The sequence below is a fragment of the Culex pipiens genome, chromosome 2 (assembly GCF_016801865.2).
Source record: "Culex pipiens pallens isolate TS chromosome 2, TS_CPP_V2, whole genome shotgun sequence".
In the NCBI taxonomy this organism is placed as follows: Eukaryota; Metazoa; Arthropoda; class Insecta; order Diptera; family Culicidae; genus Culex; species Culex pipiens.
In genome coordinates this window covers 209,258,729-209,286,664 of record NC_068938.1, presented here as the reverse complement: position 1 = coordinate 209,286,664, position 27,936 = coordinate 209,258,729, and the positions used below count along the sequence as shown (strand labels likewise).

The 27,936-nt window shown below is 33.8% G+C and overlaps 2 protein-coding genes across 2 annotated transcripts in view; one reads left to right on the top strand and one right to left on the bottom strand.

The window, feature by feature from the left end:
• LOC120421579 (uncharacterized) overlaps positions 1 to 26,146 on the bottom strand; it is a 60,143-nt gene extending 33,997 nt beyond the window's left edge. Inside the window, exon 1 of the mRNA XM_039584811.2 lies at positions 25,687 to 26,146. The gene's annotated coding sequence lies outside the window, so the exon portion shown is untranslated. The remainder of the gene's footprint in view (positions 1 to 25,686) is intronic.
• The window catches only part of LOC120421577 (cathepsin B-like), a 400,102-nt gene that overhangs the window by 126,332 nt on the left and 245,834 nt on the right, over positions 1 to 27,936 (top strand). The window lies entirely within an intron of this gene.

The window sequence follows — 27,936 nt, the reverse complement described above, 5'->3', positions numbered from 1 at the left end:
AGAAATCAAAGTCCGTATTAATAAAGTTTAAAAAAGCAATATTTAGGGGGTTTTTTAGCCTTCGTATTTTTTTTCAAGAGTAGGCAAAAATAGGCACTATTTTTGAAAATTAAAAAACTGCGACTATTTCCAAAAAAGTTATCAAAAAATTGTGTAAATTGAAAAAAGGTACATTTTATCCAAGTTTCACTGAAGTACTTTTTGATTGCAAAATAGATTTTACATTATAAAAAAAACCAAAAATTTATTTGACATTTTTTTCGATTTTTTTCGAAAGATCACTATTTTTCAAAAAATAATATTGAATTTGGTCAAAGATTTTATGTCTATGATTGGCATTTTAAATTAAAAATAACGGTTTCATGGAATTCAATGTTTAGTGACAAACAGTGATTTTATAAATCAACAAAATTATTTCTGAGTACCATTTTTTCCAACCAAAGAAACCTATCGATCAAAATATTCTTTTAAGAGATGCAGATTTTTTAATTACCACATGGCAATTTTGTATGGAAAATTATAAGGGCAAACACTGACCTACACAGAAGGCTTCTTTGGGTATACGGAAGGCTCTCAAAAAGTTTCAGCCAGATTAAACAATTTAAAATTATGAAAAGTTGCTTTAAATTAAAATGTTAGAAAACTTACTTCTGCAAAATCGGAAAGTTTATGAAATTTCCATTTTTAATGTTTCATAACCCTTGCGGGTTTTCTTGTCTATAGCTCAAAAAATGTATTTTTTGGTCCCATAAAAGATATCAAAAACATAATAAATAAATCGTACGATTTTTGAGAATTTAACCAACTCCGAAAAATTGAATTTCAATAATACAATACAAAATTAATTATGATATATACAATACATTATACAGAATACAAATACATTGTCGTTCATTTTAAACCAATGACTTTTGCTATAAAAAGAAAGGTTTTGATTTTTGAATGAAGGCTTGTACATTTTTGAAGTATTTGGAATTTTTGTTTGTTATTTCAACTATTATATTTTACACAGAAGCATTTTTTTAACTTTATCTAAGTTTTGGGAATTTCATTAGAAATACTATATAATTAATTTTCAGATCTGCTAATCCTTCAGGAAAAAAACTCTTCTATTATTTTTTTTGAATTATTATTGATTTTTGAATCATTGAATATTTATTAGAATTTCTAGAAACTCTTATGAAATATTTGTTGTGTTATGACTAATATTTTCAACTTGATAAAACCCTGAAAACATGCAAAAAAAAAAAAACAGTTTTGCGTTCTAAGGATGTAATTTTAATGCTAATTACATAAAATTAAAGAAAATCCCAATTATGCTTTTAACACATAGATCCATGATATCACAAATCACAGCAATAAGTATAATTTCTTGCTGCTCGTACTACTATAGTAAAAACTCATATTTTCACCCCTCGTCCGTGATTCACGAGTGTTTTAATGGTTTGCGTTACTTCAAGTTGGTAGTAGTACTTCAACAACTCACTACTCTTCCCCTCAAGTACCTACGCTTTCGCAGCATAAGTTAGGCATGGGCAAACCACAGCCTCGAGAAAAAAAAAACACTTCCCCTTAATCGAGCAGGAGAAGGCGCGTTAGTTATTGTTTGAAACTGTGAGGCAGTATTTCTTCCTCTTTTTACCGTTTGGCTCAATACTGAATCAAGGGGGAGAAAATGCAAAAAAAAAACCGGAGACCGAGTCGAGACGAAAAACGCCAAACTTCACTTTCAAACAAATGAAAATTTGGTCAAACTTTTTCAAACGAGCAAATCGAACGCAAACCGATTTCGATCCGGTTGAACTGTGACAAGGAGGGGGAGGGGTAGTGGTGTGGGTGGAAAACATTGAACTGTTTTCCCACAAGTCAAACGGAAAAGTGCGGTGGGGGCAGGGAAAACAAGAAGAAACAAAAAAGATGTCAGAAAAACCGAGATGGAACTTGCTGCAGCTTTCAGAGCGAGCCAGTTATGATTTATTCCAACTGGTGAGAAATTTATAAGAAAAGTTGTTCCTTCGGACATTTAGCAGACACCATATTGGTAACGAAGAGTTATGGTCCCCAACGAAAGAAGGAGCTCGCGCGACTTCTAGAAATTGAGTGGAACTGCTGGAAAAAGAATTATTTGCGGATTGTTTTGGGGAATCATTGGGTTTTCATGAAATTAAATTTTCAAGGGAAACTTGTTCTGTCTACTGTCTAAAAATGATGTAAAATTACATACAATTGAAGTAAAATGTTGCAAACTGCATTTTCACTCCCACTATGTATTTACTTCTTCTAGGATGACAGTAACTCGTTTCAACTTTCCAATATCACAAAACCTCCCTCCTGTTTCTTAAAGGGCAGGTCGAGCGATTAAGATGAGCGGAAAAAATCTCCGCTTTCACGTCATGCTCGTCAACTCTCGTCACAGCGGAGCAAGTTGCAATAACAGTCAACGGGAACTAACCTAGCAGGTTCCTTTCTTTTTTGCTTCTTCCATGTGACAAGAACTTGTAGCAAACCTCCATAAAATGAACAAGACATGATGTGATGGAGCAACGATGATTCATACCTGGCACGTTGTTTGGCAAACTATTACACGGCGAAAAAAAACTTTTTGAATGTTGTGGAAAACGCAACATTTGCCTCGTGAAATGACGTCACAGTTATCACAACAAAAAACAAACACATGCAATTTAATGTAATTGCATTTTAATGCTCTTACTAGATTTTTTTTTGTAACCGTGTGACTAGCAAAAATAACGAAGTCGCGTTTTGTAAGCTTCGCCAACCTCCAGCAGGAAGAGCAGGGGTCCTTTGGTTGAGCGACAAGCCAGCCAGCCAAAAAGGTTAAGGAGAGTGGATTTGCAACTTCCCGGATGCAGTTGGGTGGGAAAAATGAGGGTTGAAGCAGTAGTGTTGTGTTTGCTGTTTGAAATCGGTAGAGACCCTCCTCTCATTTATGTGATATTTAAAAGGTTTGAAAATCATTGTTTGAGTGGCAAACTGTAAATCTGTTTTTGTTTTGTATTTTATTTTTTCTAATTTTTGGATAAATACCCAGCAAACGAGTTCAAACCGTTTTTTTTACATGAGAAGTATAATTCATGGTTCAAAAAATGTTGCCAAAATCGACCTTTCGAAAAAATAGGCAGTAGACGGGAAAAACTTCAAGTTCCATAAAAAAATAAAATAAAAATGTTAACCAATTAAAAAGAAATTTTACCAAATGCAGCTATCAAAACTCAAATCGTAAAATTCAAAAGCCATTGTCATAACCCAAGCAACACACTTTGTCAGATAAACGTATTTCCTAACTGGTTGTATAACCAATCCGCCTCGTTATCACAACTTGTTCTACAACTCCTGTGAACTGGAAAAAGCGCACTTTTTTTTGTTGTATAACTTGCCAGAAAAAGACGCAAGTTATCAGAGTAAGTTGTACTATTGTATTTGACAACACTGTGCCATCTAACAAGAGATTCAACGAAAAAAGGGGGCGTGGTTAACGGCTGTGCTGTCAAATCAAAGCGCACACTGGAAAGGAAAGTTAGATAGAAAACAGCTGTCTAACCGTCGACTAACTTACATGTAAACAAACGTTTCCTATTAGAATTTCAATCAAAGACGAAGCTAATAAAAAAGTACGCTTGTTTCTGCCCGATTTATTTAAAATAATTCGAAATTGAAAAAAAAGAAAAACAATCATGGCGCCCATGTGATTAGTGTGAAATTCCCTGCATGGCGAACTTTTAGGTTCTTCTTTTTTTCATGAACTTCCTCTGTCCCAAGATTCGATCCGATGACTTCGACGATTTGTTGTTATCTCCACGGCAGGTCCAGGCGCGCTTCCACATCTCTCCACGGGGCTTCATAGTAAACAAGCTGGCCCAAGCGTCAATAAGAAGGCTGCTGTCTGTTTTGTTAGCTAGAGAACTTAACTCCAATGAAGGCTGTCATTGTAATTGAAGTTATATAAGTTTGTTTCAAATCAGTTTTTATAACTCCACTATATAACTTTGTTATAACAAACCGTTTCAACTGTCATTTCGATTACCGTACCACGGAGTAATATTGAAAATCGGTATGGTTTTGATTTGTTGTTTTCTCTATCATAAACTCTAGAGGCTGATAATTTTTGTAGCTTTTACCAGCGATATATTCACAAATGAATCGGTCAACAATCAAAACTATTGCAATCTTCAATACATAAACATTTTTGAAACTCTAAATTCCTCATGTACAAATTTACACCACCTAACAACACGCAATGTCAAGTTGAATATGTATGTTGTGCATCAGTTATATAATCTATTCTCCGATAACATTTGTGTAACAAAGCGAGAAAACCTAAGGTTATTTATAGAATGGTTGGCCACGCCCATTTTTTAGAAGATGCCGTCACATGACAATGTTAGATAAGCAGTGAAACAAACAGTGCAATATTGTTTTTATTCAACAAACTGTTTTCGAGTAAAACATTGCAGATGAGGGAACAGCATCTTGGCATATCAGCACTTTGACGTTCAATTACAGCTTATAAAAAGTGTTTTCGAGTGAAATAAAGTGATAAATAGCTCAATAGGAAGTGAGCATGTAAGTTTCTATCGAAAGTTTTCCAAAATAAATTGTTTTAATAGTGAAAATCAGCAAATTGGATGGAGTTAGGAGCGAGTGCATATTCTCTATGTTGTGTGTAAAAGTTGGAAAAGAGTGAAGTTGACTGTGATTTAACACTTGTATGGCACATATCTCATGAGTTACATAAGTCAGTTATACAAATAGTGAAACAAACTGATTTTTAACAAACGTTGACATTTTTTCTCGTATGTTGATCCAAAACAGCTATCTAACTATTATTCAACAGTCGACAAGTTATGAGTGCTACTTGGGAAACTACTGGGAAACTGGAATTTTTCTTGGAAAAACTAGAAATAAATAAATAATGTGTTCAAATTTTGATAGCATCTTTTTTGATTAAAAAAAACCTTAATGATTGAATGTTCTAGCAGGTCTGTTTTTTTATCAAATAAGTAAGAATGATGAGAAAATGATTGCGGAGTCCATGATAAAGTTATTGCTAGTTATTTTTTTAATTTTTTCTTTAATATACGACTGACTTGAAAAATGATTTTATGTCAGTATATTTACGAAATAAAGTATTTTTTTCAGAAATTGCTTCAAATATTTGTTTTAATAAGTAAAAATTAAAAAAAAATTTGTTTGTCTCTGTAAATTTAAAACCATTTTTGCCTTCCTCACCTCAATGAGGAAAGGCTATAAAATCACTCGAAAAATGAACTTCTTTAATCGACCTCCTAGACCCACCTTCACGTATACCTATCGACTCAGAATCAAATTCTGAACAAATGTCTGTGCGTGTGTCTGGATGTGAGTCCGTGCACCCAAAAATATGCACTCGATTATCTCCGGACTGGCTAAACCCATCGTTGGATAGGTAATCAAAAGACCTTTCCAACGCGTCCAAAAGATTGAAGATCTGACAACCCTATCAGAAGTTATAAGTACTTTAGTGTTTTTAATACACTTTTTTTGAGGCCTGATCTCAGATATACTGATAAAAATAAGTGTTATTTATACGCTGTGTAGTGTATTCATTTTATGAATGTGAGGAAGGCACCAACCACCTAAAAGTGGATTAAGTAACGTTTTTTTAAATAAGTTTTGAGAAATAAAAAAGGAATCCTATCACAGTATCATTTACTGAAATTTTTAATTTGGGAAAATGCGTTTTTGAAAAGATCGTAAGCCTAGTGATAGAATTATAAAATTACACTTTTTTAACGTTAAAATTACTTTTAGGTTTAGAATCTAAAGAATTGATTACAGAGATCTGTTTTTCTTTTTTTTTTAAATTTCCTGCAAATTTCTCTTTTTTGATTTTAAGTATCAAATAACTAGTAGCTGATGTTTATTCTTTAGAAAAATAAATTATTTAATAATTAGTTAAGCAAAGTATCATATCTTAAATGTTTTTTTTCGGAAACTCTGTAGCTGGATTCAATGTTAAGAATCGAAGTGTGAAAAATTTTCAGATCTTAATAATACACAGTAAAAATTGTGTAAATTTGCAAGGAGGAAGATTGAATATTACCTATTTTTAGATGTAATTTTACCTCAATTTAGACTGAAAAAGTGAAAATATACTAGAAAAGTGGTAAAATTACACATTTTCAGAGGTAAAATTACGCATTTTTTTCTGACACAAGAGATGTACCGCTTCCCAGATGAAATATTATTTTTTATTAATTTTGAAGGTGTTATTTTGGAAGATTTAATATTACCTCTTTTATGATGTAATGTAACCTCAATTGAGACTTAAAAATTAAATATTTATTACCATGTTTTTTTTTACTGTGTGTGTAAAAATATTTACTATTTTTTAATGTTTGCGGACTATTTAAAAAAAAGTTTGTCAGTTTTTTTATTTCAATTTCTCTACAACTGGTTCATTTTATCTTTTTTACTGCTATACTTTGAAATTATTCAAATTTGTCGTATCTAGTAATTAGTTTGGCTTTTGTTTCTTTCGTACAAGTACTGTTATTAAGCCGAAGCATTCTGCATTAATTTTTGTTTAATAAACCAATATTTGAATATTTTTTTGAATATTTATAGAACTATACATTGGTTCCATAATTAATTTAAAAAAATATTAAATATTTCTTAATTTTTGCCTTTCTTACAAAAGAAAGGTTTAAGGTTTGCTTTTGGAAAAACGCCTTTTTCAGAAATCTAAAAAAATTCGTGCACGGCGAGGATTCGTCCCAGGAAAAAATCCTATTACTAAATTGAAGGTTTAGATGCGCTCTTTCGATTGAATTTTGGCCCGAAACCCGGAACTCAAAGTCTGATTTTTGAGAGCTCTTTTTCTGAAATACATGGCCGATGTCTGTATCCGCTCTTAAAAATTTGTGTCTTCCATCACTGGAAAACCGCTCGTTAAACCCACAATTTTTAAAAGCCAGATCTGTAGCCGTGGGGTCGGAGACGAACATTTTATTTTTCGATTCACAATTTTCGACCAGTAAATGTGGTCAAAGCCATTTTTGGAGGTATTTTTTGGACTATTTTACAGATAACACTATCAAATTTAAAGAATTCAGTTTCAAACAAAAAGCCATTCGAAAACATGCGCCATAAACTGTTTGGGCCCAAATTTTGAAGCTTTTCCAAAATGTATTTCCAGAGATATAGCGATTTTAGTGTTTTTCGTCTTATTTTTACCCTATTTTTTCCTATTAAATTTTTGGATTTATACAAAATCATATACTGAACATCAAATTCAAAGTCCCAGCCCATTCTCGATCGAAAGCATTTGGTATGAATTGTATTCGAGTAAATTTTGGTATTGATCAGACGGTTGGTTCAAAAGTTATAGCTGTATGATTTTTCTTTATATACAGAGTAAATTTCTCAAAAAAGGTAAGGGGTCATTCAGAATAATTCTCCCCAAGGATTTATTTGTAATTTCACTTAAATTTATCTTTCTAACTGAATGTTTACGACTCGATCAAACTTCTCAGCAAATTTTACATCGATTGGATTTCGCACTTTTATTTGAGAGCGTTTGACTTTTTGCCTTTCTTACAAAAGAAAGGTTTAAGGTTTGCTTTTGGAAAAACGCCTTTTTCAGAAATCTAAAAAAATTCGTGCACGGCGAGGATTCGTCCCAGGAAAAAATCCTATTACTAAATTGAAGGTTTAGATGCGCTCTTTCGATTGAATTTTGGCCCGAAACCCAGAACTCAAAGTCTGATTTTTGAGAGCTCTTTTTCTGAAATACATGGCCGATGTCTGTATCCGCTCTTAAAAATTTGTGTCTTCCATCACTGGAAAACCGCTCGTTAAACCCACAATTTTTAAAAGCCAGATCTGTAGCCGTGGGGTCGGAGACGAACATTTTATTTTTCGATTCACAATTTTCGACCAGTAAATGTGGTCAAAGCCATTTTTGGAGGTATTTTTTGGACTATTTTACAGATAACACTATCAAATTTAAAGAATTCAGTTTCAAACAAAAAGCCATTCGAAAACATGCGCCATAAACTGTTTGGGCCCAAATTTTGAAGCTTTTCCAAAATGTATTTCCAGAGATATAGCGATTTTAGTGTTTTTCGTCTTATTTTTACCCTATTTTTTCCTATTAAATTTTTGGATTTATACAAAATCATATACTGAACATCAAATTCAAAGTCCCAGCCCATTCTCGATCGAAAGCATTTGGTATGAATTGTATTCGAGTAAATTTTGGTATTGATCAGACGGTTGGTTCAAAAGTTATAGCTGTATGATTTTTCTTTATATACAGAGTAAATTTCTCAAAAAAGGTAAGGGGTCATTCAGAATAATTCTCCCCAAGGATTTATTTGTAATTTCACTTAAATTTATCTTTCTAACTGAATGTTTACGACTCGATCAAACTTCTCAGCAAATTTTACATCGATTGGATTTCGCACTTTTATTTGAGAGCGTTTGACTTTTTGCCTTTCTTACAAAAGAAAGGTTTAAGGTTTGCTTTTGGAAAAACGCCTTTTTCAGAAATCTAAAAAAATTCGTGCACGGCGAGGATTCGTCCCAGGAAAAAATCCTATTACTAAATTGAAGGTTTAGATGCGCTCTTTCGATTGAATTTTGGCCCGAAACCCAGAACTCAAAGTCTGATTTTTGAGAGCTCTTTTTCTGAAATACATGGCCGATGTCTGTATCCGCTCTTAAAAATTTGTGTCTTCCATCACTGGAAAACCGCTCGTTAAACCCACAATTTTTAAAAGCCAGATCTGTAGCCGTGGGGTCGGAGACGAACATTTTATTTTTCGATTCACAATTTTCGACCAGTAAATGTGGTCAAAGCCATTTTTGGAGGTATTTTTTGGACTATTTTACAGATAACATTATCAAATTTAAAGAATTCAGTTTCAAACAAAAAGCCATTCGAAAACATGCGCCATAAACTGTTTGGGCCCAAATTTTGAAGCTTTTCCAAAATGTATTTCCAGAGATATAGCGATTTTAGTGTTTTTCGTCTTATTTTTACCCTATTTTTTCCTATTAAATTTTTGGATTTATACAAAATCATATACTGAACATCAAATTCAAAGTCCCAGCCCATTCTCGATCGAAAGCATTTGGTATGAATTGTATTCGAGTAAATTTTGGTATTGATCAGACGGTTGGTTCAAAAGTTATAGCTGTATGATTTTTCTTTATATACAGAGTAAATTTCTCAAAAAAGGTAAGGGGTCATTCAGAATAATTCTCCCCAAGGATTTATTTGTAATTTCACTTAAATTTATCTTTCTAACTGAATGTTCACGACTCGATTAAACTTCTCAGCAAATTTTACATCGATTGGATTTCGCACTTTTATTTGAGAGCGTTTGACTTTTTGCCTTTCTTACAAAAGAAAGGTTTAAGGTTTGCTTTTGGAAAAACGCCTTTTTCAGAAATCTAAAAAAATTCGTGCACGGCGAGGATTCGTCCCAGGAAAAAATCCTATTACTAAATTGAAGGTTTAGATGCGCTCTTTCGATTGAATTTTGGCCCGAAACCCAGAACTCAAAGTCTGATTTTTGAGAGCTCTTTTTCTGAAATACATGGCCGATGTCTGTATCCGCTCTTAAAAATTTGTGTCTTCCATCACTGGAAAACCGCTCGTTAAACCCACAATTTTTAAAAGCCAGATCTGTAGCCGTGGGGTCGGAGACGAACATTTTATTTTTCGATTCACAATTTTCGACCAGTAAATGTGGTCAAAGCCATTTTTGGAGGTATTTTTTGGACTATTTTACAGATAACATTATCAAATTTAAAGAATTCAGTTTCAAACAAAAAGCCATTCGAAAACATGCGCCATAAACTGTTTGGGCCCAAATTTTGAAGCTTTTCCAAAATGTATTTCCAGAGATATAGCGATTTTAGTGTTTTTCGTCTTATTTTTACCCTATTTTTTCCTATTAAATTTTTGGATTTATACAAAATCATATACTGAACATCAAATTCAAAGTCCCAGCCCATTCTCGATCGAAAGCATTTGGTATGAATTGTATTCGAGTAAATTTTGGTATTGATCAGACGGTTGGTTCAAAAGTTATAGCTGTATGATTTTTCTTTATATACAGAGTAAATTTCTCAAAAAAGGTAAGGGGTCATTCAGAATAATTCTCCCCAAGGATTTATTTGTAATTTCACTTAAATTTATCTTTCTAACTGAATGTTTACGACTCGATCAAACTTCTCAGCAAATTTTACATCGATTGGATTTCGCACTTTTATTTGAGAGCGTTTGACTTTTTGCCTTTCTTACAAAAGAAAGGTTTAAGGTTTGCTTTTGGAAAAACGCCTTTTTCAGAAATCTAAAAAAATTCGTGCACGGCGAGGATTCGTCCCAGGAAAAAATCCTATTACTAAATTGAAGGTTTAGATGCGCTCTTTCGATTGAATTTTGGCCCGAAACCCGGAACTCAAAGTCTGATTTTTGAGAGCTCTTTTTCTGAAATACATGGCCGATGTCTGTATCCGCTCTTAAAAATTTGTGTCTTCCATCACTGGAAAACCGCTCGTTAAACCCACAATTTTTAAAAGCCAGATCTGTAGCCGTGGGGTCGGAGACGAACATTTTATTTTTCGATTCACAATTTTCGACCAGTAAATGTGGTCAAAGCCATTTTTGGAGGTATTTTTTGGACTATTTTACAGATAACACTATCAAATTTAAAGAATTCAGTTTCAAACAAAAAGCCATTCGAAAACATGCGCCATAAACTGTTTGGGCCCAAATTTTGAAGCTTTTCCAAAATGTATTTCCAGAGATATAGCGATTTTAGTGTTTTTCGTCTTATTTTTACCCTATTTTTTCCTATTAAATTTTTGGATTTATACAAAATCATATACTGAACATCAAATTCAAAGTCCCAGCCCATTCTCGATCGAAAGCATTTGGTATGAATTGTATTCGAGTAAATTTTGGTATTGATCAGACGGTTGGTTCAAAAGTTATAGCTGTATGATTTTTCTTTATATACAGAGTAAATTTCTCAAAAAAGGTAAGGGGTCATTCAGAATAATTCTCCCCAAGGATTTATTTGTAATTTCACTTAAATTTATCTTTCTAACTGAATGTTTACGACTCGATCAAACTTCTCAGCAAATTTTACATCGATTGGATTTCGCACTTTTATTTGAGAGCGTTTGACTTTTTGCCTTTCTTACAAAAGAAAGGTTTAAGGTTTGCTTTTGGAAAAACGCCTTTTTCAGAAATCTAAAAAAATTCGTGCACGGCGAGGATTCGTCCCAGGAAAAAATCCTATTACTAAATTGAAGGTTTAGATGCGCTCTTTCGATTGAATTTTGGCCCGAAACCCAGAACTCAAAGTCTGATTTTTGAGAGCTCTTTTTCTGAAATACATGGCCGATGTCTGTATCCGCTCTTAAAAATTTGTGTCTTCCATCACTGGAAAACCGCTCGTTAAACCCACAATTTTTAAAAGCCAGATCTGTAGCCGTGGGGTCGGAGACGAACATTTTATTTTTCGATTCACAATTTTCGACCAGTAAATGTGGTCAAAGCCATTTTTGGAGGTATTTTTTGGACTATTTTACAGATAACACTATCAAATTTAAAGAATTCAGTTTCAAACAAAAAGCCATTCGAAAACATGCGCCATAAACTGTTTGGGCCCAAATTTTGAAGCTTTTCCAAAATGTATTTCCAGAGATATAGCGATTTTAGTGTTTTTCGTCTTATTTTTACCCTATTTTTTCCTATTAAATTTTTGGATTTATACAAAATCATATACTGAACATCAAATTCAAAGTCCCAGCCCATTCTCGATCGAAAGCATTTGGTATGAATTGTATTCGAGTAAATTTTGGTATTGATCAGACGGTTGGTTCAAAAGTTATAGCTGTATGATTTTTCTTTATATACAGAGTAAATTTCTCAAAAAAGGTAAGGGGTCATTCAGAATAATTCTCCCCAAGGATTTATTTGTAATTTCACTTAAATTTATCTTTCTAACTGAATGTTCACGACTCGATCAAACTTCTCAGCAAATTTTACATCGATTGGATTTCGCACTTTTATTTGAGAGCGTTTGACTTTTTGCCTTTCTTACAAAAGAAAGGTTTAAGGTTTGCTTTTGGAAAAACGCTTTTTTCAGAAATCTAAAAAAAATCGTGCACGGCGAGGATTCGTCCCAGGAAAAAATCCTATTACTAAATTGAAGGTTTAGATGCGCTCTTTCGATTGAATTTTGGCCCGAAACCCGGAACTCAAAGTCTGATTTTTGAGAGCTCTTTTTCTGAAATACATGGCCGATGTCTGTATCCGCTCTTAAAAATTTGTGTCTTCCATCACTGGAAAACCGCTCGTTAAACCCACAATTTTTAAAAGCCAGATCTGTAGCCGTGGGGTCGGAGACGAACATTTTATTTTTCGATTCACAATTTTCGACCAGTAAATGTGGTCAAAGCCATTTTTGGAGGTATTTTTTGGACTATTTTACAGATAACACTATCAAATTTAAAGAATTCAGTTTCAAACAAAAAGCCATTCGAAAACATGCGCCATAAACTGTTTGGGCCCAAATTTTGAAGCTTTTCCAAAATGTATTTCCAGAGATATAGCGATTTTAGTGTTTTTCGTCTTATTTTTACCCTATTTTTTCCTATTAAATTTTTGGATTTATACAAAATCATATACTGAACATCAAATTCAAAGTCCCAGCCCATTCTCGATCGAAAGCATTTGGTATGAATTGTATTCGAGTAAATTTTGGTATTGATCAGACGGTTGGTTCAAAAGTTATAGCTGTATGATTTTTCTTTATATACAGAGTAAATTTCTCAAAAAAGGTAAGGGGTCATTCAGAATAATTCTCCCCAAGGATTTATTTGTAATTTCACTTAAATTTATCTTTCTAACTGAATGTTCACGACTCGATCAAACTTCTCAGCAAATTTTACATCGATTGGATTTCGCACTTTTATTTGAGAGCGTTTGACTTTTTGCCTTTCTTACAAAAGAAAGGTTTAAGGTTTGCTTTTGGAAAAACGCCTTTTTCAGAAATCTAAAAAAAATCGTGCACGGCGAGGATTCGTCCCAGGAAAAAATCCTATTACTAAATTGAAGGTTTAGATGCGCTCTTTCGATTGAATTTTGGCCCGAAACCCGGAACTCAAAGTCTGATTTTTGAGAGCTCTTTTTCTGAAATACATGGCCGATGTCTGTATCCGCTCTTAAAAATTTGTGTCTTCCATCACTGGAAAACCGCTCGTTAAACCCACAATTTTTAAAAGCCAGATCTGTAGCCGTGGGGTCGGAGACGAACATTTTATTTTTCGATTCACAATTTTCGACCAGTAAATGTGGTCAAAGCCATTTTTGGAGGTATTTTTTGGAATATTTTACAGATAACACTATCAAATTTAAAGAATTCAGTTTCAAACAAAAAGCCATTCGAAAACATGCGCCATAAACTGTTTGGGCCCAAATTTTGAAGCTTTTCCAAAATGTATTTTCAGAGATATAGCGATTTTAGTGTTTTTCGTCTTATTTTTACCCTATTTTTTCCTATTAAATTTTTGGATTTATACAAAATCATATACTGAACATCAAATTCAAAGTCCCAGCCCATTCTCGATCGAAAGCATTTGGTATGAATTGTATTCGAGTAAATTTTGGTATTGATCAGACGGTTGGTTCAAAAGTTATAGCTGTATGATTTTTCTTTATATACAGAGTAAATTTCTCAAAAAAGGTAAGGGGTCATTCAGAATAATTCTCCCCAAGGATTTATTTGTAATTTCACTTAAATTTATCTTTCTAACTGAATGTTCACGACTCGATCAAACTTCTCAGCAAATTTTACATCGATTGGATTTCGCACTTTTATTTGAGAGCGTTTGACTTTTTGCCTTTCTTACAAAAGAAAGGTTTAAGGTTTGCTTTTGGAAAAACGCCTTTTTCAGAAATCTAAAAAAATTCGTGCACGGCGAGGATTCGTCCCAGGAAAAAATCCTATTACTAAATTGAAGGTTTAGATGCGCTCTTTCGATTGAATTTTGGCCCGAAACCCAGAACTCAAAGTCTGATTTTTGAGAGCTCTTTTTCTGAAATACATGGCCGATGTCTGTATCCGCTCTTAAAAATTTGTGTCTTCCATCACTGGAAAACCGCTCGTTAAACCCACAATTTTTAAAAGCCAGATCTGTAGCCGTGGGGTCGGAGACGAACATTTTATTTTTCGATTCACAATTTTCGACCAGTAAATGTGGTCAAAGCCATTTTTGGAGGTATTTTTTGGACTATTTTACAGATAACATTATCAAATTTAAAGAATTCAGTTTCAAACAAAAAGCCATTCGAAAACATGCGCCATAAACTGTTTGGGCCCAAATTTTGAAGCTTTTCCAAAATGTATTTCCAGAGATATAGCGATTTTAGTGTTTTTCGTCTTATTTTTACCCTATTTTTTCCTATTAAATTTTTGGATTTATACAAAATCATATACTGAACATCAAATTCAAAGTCCCAGCCCATTCTCGATCGAAAGCATTTGGTATGAATTGTATTCGAGTAAATTTTGGTATTGATCAGACGGTTGGTTCAAAAGTTATAGCTGTATGATTTTTCTTTATATACAGAGTAAATTTCTCAAAAAAGGTAAGGGGTCATTCAGAATAATTCTCCCCAAGGATTTATTTGTAATTTCACTTAAATTTATCTTTCTAACTGAATGTTCACGACTCGATCAAACTTCTCAGCAAATTTTACATCGATTGGATTTCGCACTTTTATTTGAGAGCGTTTGACTTTTTGCCTTTCTTACAAAAGAAAGGTTTAAGGTTTGCTTTTGGAAAAACGCCTTTTTCAGAAATCTAAAAAAATTCGTGCACGGCGAGGATTCGTCCCAGGAAAAAATCCTATTACTAAATTGAAGGTTTAGATGCGCTCTTTCGATTGAATTTTGGCCCGAAACCCGGAACTCAAAGTCTGATTTTTGAGAGCTCTTTTTCTGAAATACATGGCCGATGTCTGTATCCGCTCTTAAAAATTTGTGTCTTCCATCACTGGAAAACCGCTCGTTAAACCCACAATTTTTAAAAGCCAGATCTGTAGCCGTGGGGTCGGAGACGAACATTTTATTTTTCGATTCACAATTTTCGACCAGTAAATGTGGTCAAAGCCATTTTTGGAGGTATTTTTTGGACTATTTTACAGATAACACTATCAAATTTAAAGAATTCAGTTTCAAACAAAAAGCCATTCGAAAACATGCGCCATAAACTGTTTGGGCCCAAATTTTGAAGCTTTTCCAAAATGTATTTCCAGAGATATAGCGATTTTAGTGTTTTTCGTCTTATTTTTACCCTATTTTTTCCTATTAAATTTTTGGATTTATACAAAATCATATACTGAACATCAAATTCGAAGTCCCGGCTCGTTCTTGGTCGAAAGCTCGACAAGTCGTCAAGGCGAAGCTTCAACGCCAGCGCTTTTACGCTTGCGCGTTTTACGCTGCGCGTGAAAGTGTTCTTTCTGGCTTCTCATAATTGATCGACAAAGTGCAATAGCGATACATATTTTTTTAAGTTTATCATAGACTAACAGTATAGACTGAGTACCCTTTTTTTTTTAATAATGTCAATCCAATATGTTTTTCTTAATTAAATTCAAATGTCTTGCGACAAATAATGTACTTCTGAAATTAAAGCAATGGCTCAACCCTTTAAAGATTCGAAGCTTTAGGTAAAATTCTCACTGGATGGTATCATTATGTTTTTGAAAAAATAATTGCACCAATATATTTCTCGGAGTTTCATCATTTTGTAAGAAAGGCTCTATTTCACCTCTGGTGATATTAAATCGGGTTTTTAATAGTACTTAAATAACTCCATTTAATACTCCATTTTATTAAATGATTTTTTGGCGCCAGCCATTGCAAATGTGTATCAAAGATTATGTCATCAAAAAAATAAAAAAAATCGGTGAAAATAGACTTGCAACCAACTGCGTTGATTGAACGAGTTTATCAATATTATGATTTTTGTGAGGCAGTACCGCAAAAAAATCGTCAAAACTTATTGAATACTAATGATGCATTTTACTAGACTTTCTTCGTTGAAATGTTGAAACCAGGACATTTAATTTACTTTTTTAAATTCCCTCCTCAACTTTGGCCAGAGTTAATGGACATGAACTTGTTAAAATATTTGCAGCGGCATTAGTTTAAAACAATAAATTGTTATAGAACTTATTTATTTTACCAATTGTTTAAAAATTAATAAATAATAAAATATTGGACTACTCTCTGATAAAAAAGAACACATTCTAACTAAATTGTTCAAATACACTTACTTTTCCTTTAGGTTTTTTTTATACTTTTATACTTTTTTTTTGTGTTTAAAAGTCCAACCAAATTATTTTTAAAAAAATATGTGTATTTTTTTAAGCACCCTATCTCACTAAACATCCCGTCAAAATGCCAAAAAGGTGTTCACACAAAAAAAAACTGCAACTGCACCTTCACAACACGAGCCCCAAAAGGGGGGAGTGAGTTGACGGGATTAACGCTTTTTCCAATTACCATATGTATCAGGCAGGCAGACTTGCAAGATGTTGGGAAAACCCCAGTGCCACCCATTGAGCATGGGGTAACTTTTTCTGTTGCATTTTATAGCGTCCCAGGATCGGATGCAAGCTGCAACGCGCGCCCCGGAAAAGGTAAGAAATTTGATTCTTGATAGCTGTTGGCAGAGAGAGAGTTGGAAAAAACGATTTTTTCACTGCTCGTTTCCGTTTGGCAAAATAAATTTTAAACTTTGCACTCTATCTTTGTTCCACGCTGGAGTTTGCTGAATTTTATTTGCTCCGCGCGCGCTCACAGGGTTGTATTTATTCAGGGAATTCATTCGGAACATTTGCGCTTTGTACATAAAAGTATGCACATCACATTAGTGGAAAAGAAGAGAAGTTCAAACTTCATTATAAAATTCAAATTGTTTCGACGGCTTCAAACGAGCAGTGCAAGTCGATGCAGATGTTCCCGGGGTCCACATTTGTTTAGCGTAATTAAATTCTTCCGGAGTTTCCTCCTCAAGAACGGCAGCGACTTTGATCCCGGACCGTAATTATGACGATTATCTCTGGCTCTAACGACGTTGGCCCTGTTTCAGCGCTGAGCCGCATAGTTACTAACTACACCACTTGAGCAGTCGACGATGTGTCATATCAAAATTGGAGCAAGGTACAGCTCGAAAAATGATTTCAAACAAAAGTTCTCGCGTTTTCGGCGAGGGGCAGGTCAAATTCGACAAGTCTCTGCGGTAAACAAAACTGAAAACCACAAAATAAAAAGAAGTAAAAAAGTACTGATAATTGACGTGATTTAATGGGTCGTTCTATCGGTTGGTTGTTTGAAATTGACCGGCGATATTACAGCGGATCACGCGATTCGAAAAATAAGTACCGAAATCGGAGGCAAGATTTATTAATTGGTTTTCTCCCCAAAGCGTAAGGAGCGCCAACAACCTGCAGTGGGGTCGTTGTCAGCTGGTTTGGGGAGATTTCTTTAAATTGTTTTTTTGTTCTTTTTTTTGAAACATGGGATAATGTGATTAATTAAAGCTGCTAAGTGATTATTAAATTGAGTGTTCAATTTGAGTGTTGATTGCTGTTTAATTGCTCTGAAAATCAAATGAAATGGGAAATATTAATTTTGATTTTTCAATCTTTTTTCAATGTTGCAAATTATTAAATATCTTTAAAACAACAATCAAATTTAACACATTACTTGCATTTTATTTAATATTTTCTAAGTCTTTTACCCTATTCAAAACAAATATGTTCAGGTTTGACACATCATTTATTATTTTTTTTTAATTTATTATTTTTTAAATCTTTTAAAAAAAACAAATATGTTAAAATTTGACACATTATTTTTTTTTTAGATTTAGAGAATCATCAAAGATTTATGATTTTTTTACCACATATTTATTCATTTCAAGAGCAAAAAATTATAAATTTTCTAAAAGTGGTATCGTTACGGAGGAAAAGTAAAAAATGTAGAAAATTTTATTTAAGCTTTTTGAAAACATATTTTCAGACATGGACATTCATCCAGAGCTTACTTATTTCTATAAAGGGATTGATGAAAGCAAGCGCATCATGTTCAATATCAAGTCACATTTTTTTCACATTTTTTTATGATTTTGATGAAAATTGCTTGTTAATGAAAAAATGTTGCGTACATTAATAAATATGTTTTTTTAAATAATTAAAATCTTCAAAAATAATTGATTTTGTTATAATAAAAGCGGGTAATTCAAAATACATTTCTTCGCCATGGCGCTTACGTCACTTAGCCGAATTCATGAAAACTATAGATTTTGCTTGTAAATTGCTGTTATAAATCAATGCAAAAGGTTTGGAAACATCTAAAATGCTAGCAGTAGCTTAATCAGTGGTGAAAGTGATAAAATCGAGATTTTGTAAAGAATTTTGAAAAATCGTCATTTTTATGTTACAAAAATGGCACTGGAGTGATGAAAACTAATTTATAAAAAAAGAAAATTGTTCAGAAAATTTTTACCTGCGAGATAATGGTATTGATTTTAGCGGCAAATTTTTTTTGATGGATTTTGAGAGAAATCCGTAAAAAAATGGGCAAACAATTTCATTTTTCTAACTATGACATGTTGCCAATGAAAAATGACGATTTCCTGGATCAATATGAATACAGAAAATTATTGGTAGGACTCACAACTATGATTTGAAGTGAAATACGGGACAATTTGAACGCATTTTTCAAGGTTTTAGAACAAAATATTTCATTTTTTTATGAAAACAGACCATTTTTCATTAAATTGCAAACCGCGAGTTCTACACGATTTTTGGGAATTTTTTGTTGTATCAAAACATGGTTCCTGAGGCAAAAACCTATTGATAAATGTTTTATCGAAAAAATGTGTATTACTTTTCGCATGCAAATTTAATATTGCCCATACACAGAAACATACAAAAAATTCCTGAAATCGTGAATTGTGTTCATGAATATGAGAACCACGAAGTTATATATTGACGTACTCATGAATAAATTTTTAAGGAGGTTCTTAAATTCATGAACACAATTCACGATTTCCAGAATTGATTTTTTTTGTGTGTAAAAAAATCATATTGATTTTTTAGAATGCAATTTGAATGTTTTTGAAAAATGGTAAATTAACAAAATAATTTTTTTTCTGCGCTTCTATGTGTCTTAAAAATTGTCTTTTAGTCCGCTTTTCAAAACATAAAAAATTTGAAATATGGATTGCGGGAATTTCACCATTGTAAAAAAAATGCATAAAAAATTGGTATTTTTTTAAGCCAAATCGATCAAGTTATTTCTTTCCAAGACACCAATTTTGGAATATTTACATACTGTTTTTTATGGTAGGCTACCAAAATTGTATGGAAACTTGTATAGCCGAAACAATGATTGATATGTGTGAACCAAATCCAAAAAATGTAAAAGCATATGAAATTGGCTAATTTTGTAGAATATTGCTCAGGTTGTAAGTGATATGGTAAAAAATCTTTGAAAAATTAAAAATAAATATAACAAAATAAACAATTCTATCATTTCATTTTTTAATTTTTTAAATTAAGAAAAACAGATTTAATGATTTGATTTATTTTCTCAACAGTAATTGTTTAACTTGCAAACAACCTTTACGATCAACAATATTGTTTTGTCAAAAATTTCCTTTAATTTTTTATTTTAATTGGGAAGCAATGTATAAATCATTTTGTGATGCTAAAAAATTTGAAATTTTGGTCCTATATTTGACCTCAACCTCAAGGGATAAAAACTTTGAATAATCCCCATATCCTAAGTGACAATTTATTTAAAGAATGTGATTTCACATATATCTTAAGTCTAAAAACATGTATAATAAAGTCACTTCTGTAAAAATCTTCAACATTAAATCACCCATAAATTCACACAGCTAATTTTCCGAAGCAATTAATCCCACCATGGTGGCACCCGGAATGGCTTTCGGGTAAGTGTAGTTTTGGGGCGTTTAATTCCCCAGTACTTGAGCGCCAGGGTGTGACTACCGGCACTGCTCCCGAATTGAATTAAAACTTTTCCCCTTGGCTCAGCGGCTCTTATTTCGGCCCCGTTATGAATGATGCAGCGTGTCCGAACGGGAGCATGAGCACTCTTAAAAATTATTATGATTATTTTAAAATTAAATTTCTTAGTTTGGTTATTTGGCTTGACTGGAATGTTGGAATTTGTTGCAAAAAATTTCCACAAAAATAAATTAATTAAATTTTGCGTTATTTTTCACTAGCTTACCAAGCCCAAAACTGTGGCATAACGCGGTCGAAAATTAGCAAATGAGTTATGAAAAGTCGGCGGGCTTTCTTCATTCTGAGCGCAGAAATTAATTTGTGAAGGACGGCGCTTTTCACTTTGTCCTGGGACGGCATCGGCGATTGGGTGTGCAACGAGGATAAGGTGGCAGCATTCTTGAAGAAGAAAAAATTCCGACTGGTGGACGGCATCAAAAGTTGCACTCTTATTACTAAAAACGGAGAAGAACGGTTAAAAAGTACTGAGAAGTTATTATTTTTGCACGCTAATTGCATAAGGATCGCCCGCTGTTGTTACGCGCTGCCGTTTGCATTATGCTGAGCAGAGTTTCTTAGTTTGAAGGAAGGCACTACACTAGCCATCCTAGCGCTAGTGACGTTGAAACTCTCAAGGAGTTGGGAAGAATTATTTCTCTCATTAAAAGGGAAGACGAATGCAAGAAAGTAATAATCGGTTGGAGTGAATTATGCTGTTCGCGTTGCTCACGTTAACGCGAAATAATAGCCGCCGGACTGTAAACGAGTTGGGATAAGAAGTTGTGTTTGAAGCGAAAGTTCAAATTGGCATTAAGGAAGAAATAGTTTTTTTTCTTGTTTTAAGGTCATGGTTTTGACCTTCAAACAAGTTAACTTTATCTGCACATTTTTAAGTTTAAACTTGATTACATTAAAATGCAACCTTCAGGAGGCAGCTTTTTGAGTCTTTCTAGCAAATTCGCACAAAATACACTGGTGATAATAAATGGGTAGATATAGGGCTTTAAAATATAGAAGTTTATTTTTCTTTTGAGCAATTCCAGCTCAAATCAGGAATTTTTCTGGTACTTTTGTACCCGACTCTCTTCGATTTCAATGGATCTTTTTAGACTCGTTATCCTAGGCCTATATAAGCCATTTTTGTGTATATGAAGACATTTGTACTCGAAAATGACATTTGAGAAGGGAGTAAGTAATTTAAATATTTTTGTATTTTGTAATTTAAAAATTACTGTAACTCAATGCCGTTGCATCGTATCAAAAAGTGGTCAGAGAAAAAACTTGTAGGAAATTGGACGGGCTCTCTGAAAAAAATACATTGAAAGAAAAATACACACCACTTTCATGTGATTTATTAATTTTTAAGTTTAAAAGTTAAATTTGAAGGTGATGTCACGATTTTTTTTCGCTCAAAATTTTTGAGGAAATAGCCTAAACTGTTACAAAAAAAAAAACTCACAAAAAATTCAAGATGGTATGTCCCTTGTAAAAAAAATACAAAAATCATTTACTAAAACTCTTTTTTTGAAAAGTGGTCTAAACGACAAAATTGTCAAAATCCGATAGTGGTAATAGATTCCCCAGATAATTTTACATAAAAGTCTCCATATTGACCATTGTCCTATGTCCAATCCTTGTTAAGATACAGCGCGCTGCAGCGGTTTTAAGTATAAAAATGTTGAAAAAATAGGTTTTTTGATGTTTTTTTTGCAATTTCTAAATGACAGACTTGATTTTTCAGCCTCGAAAATATTTTTACCGGAAAGCTCGTCCAATTTCTTTTTTTTATAATTTTTTTTATAGGTTTGCCTTTAACAGCATTTGTATTGGATGTATGGGCTTACAGATATGACCTTAATTACATTGCTCATAACTGAGAATAGTATATTTTTTTCAGTGTGGTAGAAAACTGGATAGTAAATAAGCTTAAGTAAATATTAAAACGAGTCAAATTAAAAAGCTGTCATAGGAAGGAATATTTTTTGAAAAAAAATGTTTTTAAAAAAAAATAAAAGGAAAAAAATAAACGAAGAAATGTACAGTTTTTTGCAATCTAATAATGCTTCGTGAAGGGAAGGCTGTGATAATTTCCTTCAATGAAATATGTTTAGAAAAGATGTTGATCGAACTGCTGGTTGCAAAGATCAGCCTCTTGAAAGCCTCTGATATACCGTCAGTGGGGGTGACTATGGGTCAAAAAACGATACACCTCTCGTATTTTCTTAATAACAAAAACAATTTAAGTAACATCGAAAATCTTGGAACGTAGATTTGTTCTTAGATAGTTTACTAACATTTTACCAAAATATGGTGGATTTTGATGAACACTACCTTAAATGCCAATTGTTTGAAAATTGACCCAATCTCACCCCTTAGAGGGGGTGACATTGGGTCAAATGAAACTAAAATGATGCTCAAATACAACGATATGGTAAAAACAAGTCATCCAACAGTGTTTCTTGTTCGAGGGAATCGTATTGACACGCTACAATGTTTGAAGTGGAGATTTTCAAACATTTGGGTAGTTTTCGAGCAATTCTAACAAAAATATTAGAAAAATGATTTTTCGAGAGGTAATTTTTGGCCAAAAACGTACCCCAACTTTAGACAGCTGCCAAAATAACAGGATTGTTCTAGGAACGAGATTTTTTCAGCGAAGTCATCTTAAGATGTCCCCTACACAGCAAATAAAGTAGTAATCTAGCTGCGTGTAAAAGGGCTCGGTTCAAAATAAATTTTGCATTATTTTATGAAATTCTGTGTAATATTACACCCTGAAATATGTAGCCCATCAGTATGGGAAACCTACTTGACCGAAATGTCAAGCTCATATATACGTTTATCCTTACAGCTATTCATCGGTCTGATGGCCGAGTGGGCTAAGGCGCCAGTCCTTACTGTTGGTGCTGGGTTTGAATCCCGTCGGTTGCAACTTTTTTTTTGTGTTTGCAAAAATTGTACATGCAGCGTGTAATATTAAGTGTTTATTTTGACGAAGGTGATGTGCATGCTTTTGCATGCGATTTTACCATCGGATTTTTTGTGTACACAACCCTTTCAACAGAATTCATTTTCATTGAGAAGAACATGAGAAATGGTAAAATCCGTAAAAAAATCACTTTGACCCAATCTCACCCCCCAGACCCAATGTCACCCCCACTGACGGTATTCAGAAGAGTTGTTGCAAATTGTAAGGGGCAATTTTCGGCTGATTGAAAATTAGGGTGGTTTACGATTGGAGTGTTTTTTTTTTTAATTCTAACTTTGCAGGAATATTTTTGGTAAGAAAGCATTTGAGTAAACCTTAAAAAAATATTTTTTCTACTTAGCAATTGAGGGTTAAATTTTAGAGAAAAGTGGTGTTCGGGGAACTGTTAGAGCTCTTTTTTAATTCAACTTGATATATCATAGTTTAAAATGTCTTATTTTTAGGGGAAGTGGTATAGGTTTATGCGAATCTTCAACATAAAAACCCAAAATATGAACAAAAGTCGATATATTGATAGTTTGGTTCAATTCTACACTGTCCCCTTGAAAATGAGACATTTCCAAACTAAGATGTGTTGAGTTTAAAGAAAAATACCCCTGGGACTTTTTTCAGCCTTTGTTGTGCTCTCTCCTCTCAAATGCAGTGTGATTAAATTAAAAATTAAATTATAAAAAAAAAATTAAAAAATACTTTCTTTTCCAAACATTTTTTTTCAAATCATAGCTCCAGAATCTGAGTTTTCACCATGCAAAACTCTAGCACAAAATACGTATTTTTGAAATTCTTGTTTTAGTGTGGATTCCCGGAATTTTCCATAAAAAAAAATTCCTGTTTCCTGGGAATATTGTTAGTTCTCCCGAAATTCAAGCAAAAGAACACATTTTCAAAATACAAATACAAATATACAAAATACAAATATACAAAATTGGTATAATTAAATATCTCAAATAGGATTGTGCAAGAAGAATTAGCTTAAATCGTTTAAAAGTACTTGAGAAAAAACAGAATGATTGTGCAATAATGTTGATTTGTTGTAGTATTTAAACCAACTTTTTGTGCTATGAATACCATTAAAAAAAATCATTAAAAACTCATCTTAGCGGGTACCCAATTAATGCAAACATATTTTAGATACTTACTCCAAATATTGAAAATTTACAGAAGCATGTATAAAGGCATTTTTATGTTTCTGGAGAATAGGCTCATTTTACTCACTGTCCAACAACCTTGATAAAAAATATTTCTTCTAAACAAAAAAAAATAAAAAAAAACTGAGAACATTTTTTGATTTATTGTACAAGTTGACAGCTTATCACTAGCGTGCCCAGATCCTCAAGGAAGGTGGGGCAACAATATGAGCGTTTTGAATATTTCGTCGTTTATGTACACCCCCTTAGCAATTTTAGAACAAATTTTTGAGGATAGTGGGGCAACTGCCCTATGTTGCCCCACCTTGTGCACGCTAGTGCAGCTTATAAAATTAGAACAGCTTACAAAATTAGAAATATTACATATTTTCTTGAAGTTGTATGGGTTTTTAACATGCATCCAAGCACTTATTGTTCTTTACACTTATTTTGATCATTAAAGTTGCTGACCTATACAATTTTTTTGCAAAATATGGATCATAATCAAGATTGGATAAATTTACAAAAGATAAAAAAAAAATCCTGGAAATTCCTTGGATTTCCCGGAAAATTTGTTGAAAATTTCCCTTTCCCAGGGTTTTCTCTACCCCGAGAAATTCAACGCTCTAGGTGGATTATTATGAAACTTGATGGCTTTCTGCTTAGCAGTTACAGTAGTTTGATGATAAAATTTGATTTTAATAACTTAGCGTGAATTATTTATGCAGAAGAGAATTCCCCTACAAGAACTGATAAGTAAAACTTGTTTCCTTTTTGAGCCCAACTCCAACTATTCAGTTGCACATCATCTTAATTCACTACATTCCCATTAATTTGTTGTAACACCCAGAAGGCCCGCTGCCAGAACGTTCTCGAACCAAGAATCGCTCCATCGTGGTGCTTACTTTAGCCAGATCAACTCATCAACGTCACAATCACCCAAGATCAGGTAAAGTTCAAGGATGGCCAGCATGTTCTGCCTGCCTCAGCTTATCAACATTTATGGAATATTTTACACCGAATTGATTACACCTAGAACCATTGCTACCAAACCGAAACCGAGTGTGGGCAATTCTCGCCCAAGTAAGCAGATTCAACCAGTTCTGCATGGTTGGTGTGTCAGTTGCGCTTCAACTTTGCGACATACGCGCGACGCGATGATGCTTGCGAAAACGTTTGCGTTTCTGGTCATTGCTTGTCGTAAACAACTCTTTACCGTTCTTTCCCATCAAGGGAATCACCTAGATGGCCGAGCAGGAGGGGGAAATAACTTGCTGATGGTATAACCAAGTTCTACAGCGCGGTAGTTTGAAAGTTTCTCCTTAGTCAACGGTGTTCAGTTTCCGAGGGACCTGGTGACAGCGTTCCGGTCCTTAATTGAGGAGTGTAACGTTTCTTGTATAGTTTGCCCCGTTGTAGTCTGATAAAGTTCAATTCATTACCCAGAGGAGTCAGGCTCGGCGTCCGCTTAGTTTGTCGTCGATTCCTGATGTTGTTGGACACGGCAGGTCCTCGTGGGTTCCCGTGAGCTAGCTGACGAGCGGTAATCGTTTCATCAGAACTTCAACGACCGAGAGCCAACGTGTAGTGGCCGTTGACATGCAAATGTTGGATTTAGGATTCCGGCTTGTTCCGTGATGTAAGGTTTGTGCTTCCGTTGTTTACTTTTTAATTACACCGGTAGAATGAGCAACCGTTGAACTTCTTCAAACTTTTCAGTGTAATGTAACTTAATCACCGTTATTTTCCACGATTTTTTTCCGCACTTATTTAGTACAAACAATTACACTGCTGAGTTTAACCCTCAACTTCTCTCATTAAAAAAAAAACCGATGAATCGAGCGCGACTTTTCCCCCGTGGTTTTTCCGCTACTTCCAAAGGTTTTCCAACCTCTGTTCACGGTGACACTTCGCAAACGACTGACCGTTCGGTTTAGTTGAGCTGAGCGCACTGATTGCAACCCAGGGCTCGTCCTCCTTGCACAAGTCAGTCGTCGTTTGCCGGTTTGTTGTTTTGAACTGCTGCTGAGAACAAGCATGCTTTCGTGTTATCGGCAAACACGTTGTTGTTTATGCTCGTCGCGAGCCGAGAAGACTCTTTCGGGTGATGAACACGAGCGCGAGCACACGAGGATGCGAGATGTTCGAAAGGGCGCGCTCGGGAAGATGAATTTTTTGTGAAGTGGGGAATGAATCGAGGAATTCATCGAGTAAATGTATGAAGGGAGTTGGATTAGTTTGAAGGTATTAAGTATGACTAATTAAATTTATTTGAAATTTAATATCTTGTGAGAAATTTAGGCAATTTATTTTGTAAACTTATATAACAATAACATGATTTTATACAGTTTTTTCATTATTTTTAATGTTGATGAAGAGAGCGCAAACCAAAACAAAGGCTTGGTCTTTAGCTCGACCAACGACTGTTAGGGTGGTTCGATTTTTTAAGTCATGACTTTGCGCCGATCAATAGTTGGGCTTTTTGATATTAATAATATTATTTTTAAGAAATCATATTTCCAGAGTCTAAACCAAATAATTCTAGAAATAGTATTTATTAGAGTGTAACAAAAAAGGCTTTTTGCCGGGCATTCAGGGGTTTGTTCCGGTGGGCATACTGAGCCCAAATCCCAAATATGAGCTCGATTGGACGTAACAGGAGCTGGCGCTCCGCCCTTCAATTTTAAATGGGATTTAACTCGTAAAAAAAGATTTTTTCAAAAATGTCAATTTTTGAGGCATTTTGGCCACTGAAGCGTTTACCAAAAACATCACTGGCATGTAGGCCAGATCCTTGCGCATCTTTTATGCGTCGCGTCTCGGGACGCCCGAGACGCTATTTGATTTTGCTGGGACGCTTCAGTGGCCAAAATGCCTCAAAAATTGACATTTTTGAAAAAATCTTTTTTTACGGGTTACATCCCATTTAAAATTGAAGGGCGGAGCGCCAGCTCCTGTTACGTCCAATCGAGCTCATATTTGGGATTTGGGCTCAGTATGCCCACCGGAACAAACCCCTGAATGCCCGCCAAAAAGTCATTTTTGTTACATCCTAGTATTTATTGACCCGACACCATCAAAACGGCATTTTTAGATTTTATATGACTTTTCAAATGTTTGAATATATTTTTAAACAATTAACTTTTTTTTCAAAGATAGCAAAAATCAGTTTTTTGACAAGCTTGAGCTATCAATATTGATATTGAGAAGATCCAGAGCCCGAGAGTCGACTGCATCATTAAATTTTTGTCTTGACTTGAAGCTTCGAATAGACATTTTGGACACAAGATTTGTTTGGGTAGGGATTATTACACATATGTAGAATAAATTTACAAACTATGTGTTGTGGGTATCCAATGCAGATTGGACTTATTAAAAGAAAATCTAGAAATAATCATGTTTTCCCTAATTTTGCGGGCAATTCTTTGCGAGGTTAAAAGTTCAAAAATCGTTCTCTCGAGAACGGAATTCTTGATCGAGTTGGTGTCTTCAGCAAAGTTATAAGTATAATGGTAAGAAGAACTCCTCGGAAGATTCTGGTTACTGAAACCTTCCAGGTTACACTCTTGAAAAATTACACTTTTTCAAATCACTTTTCACACTGAAATATAATTCGATAATGAAATAAATTTTCATTAATACCACCAAGTTTTTACATCAATAATATCTTTTCAACTTTTCAGAAAGCTTTT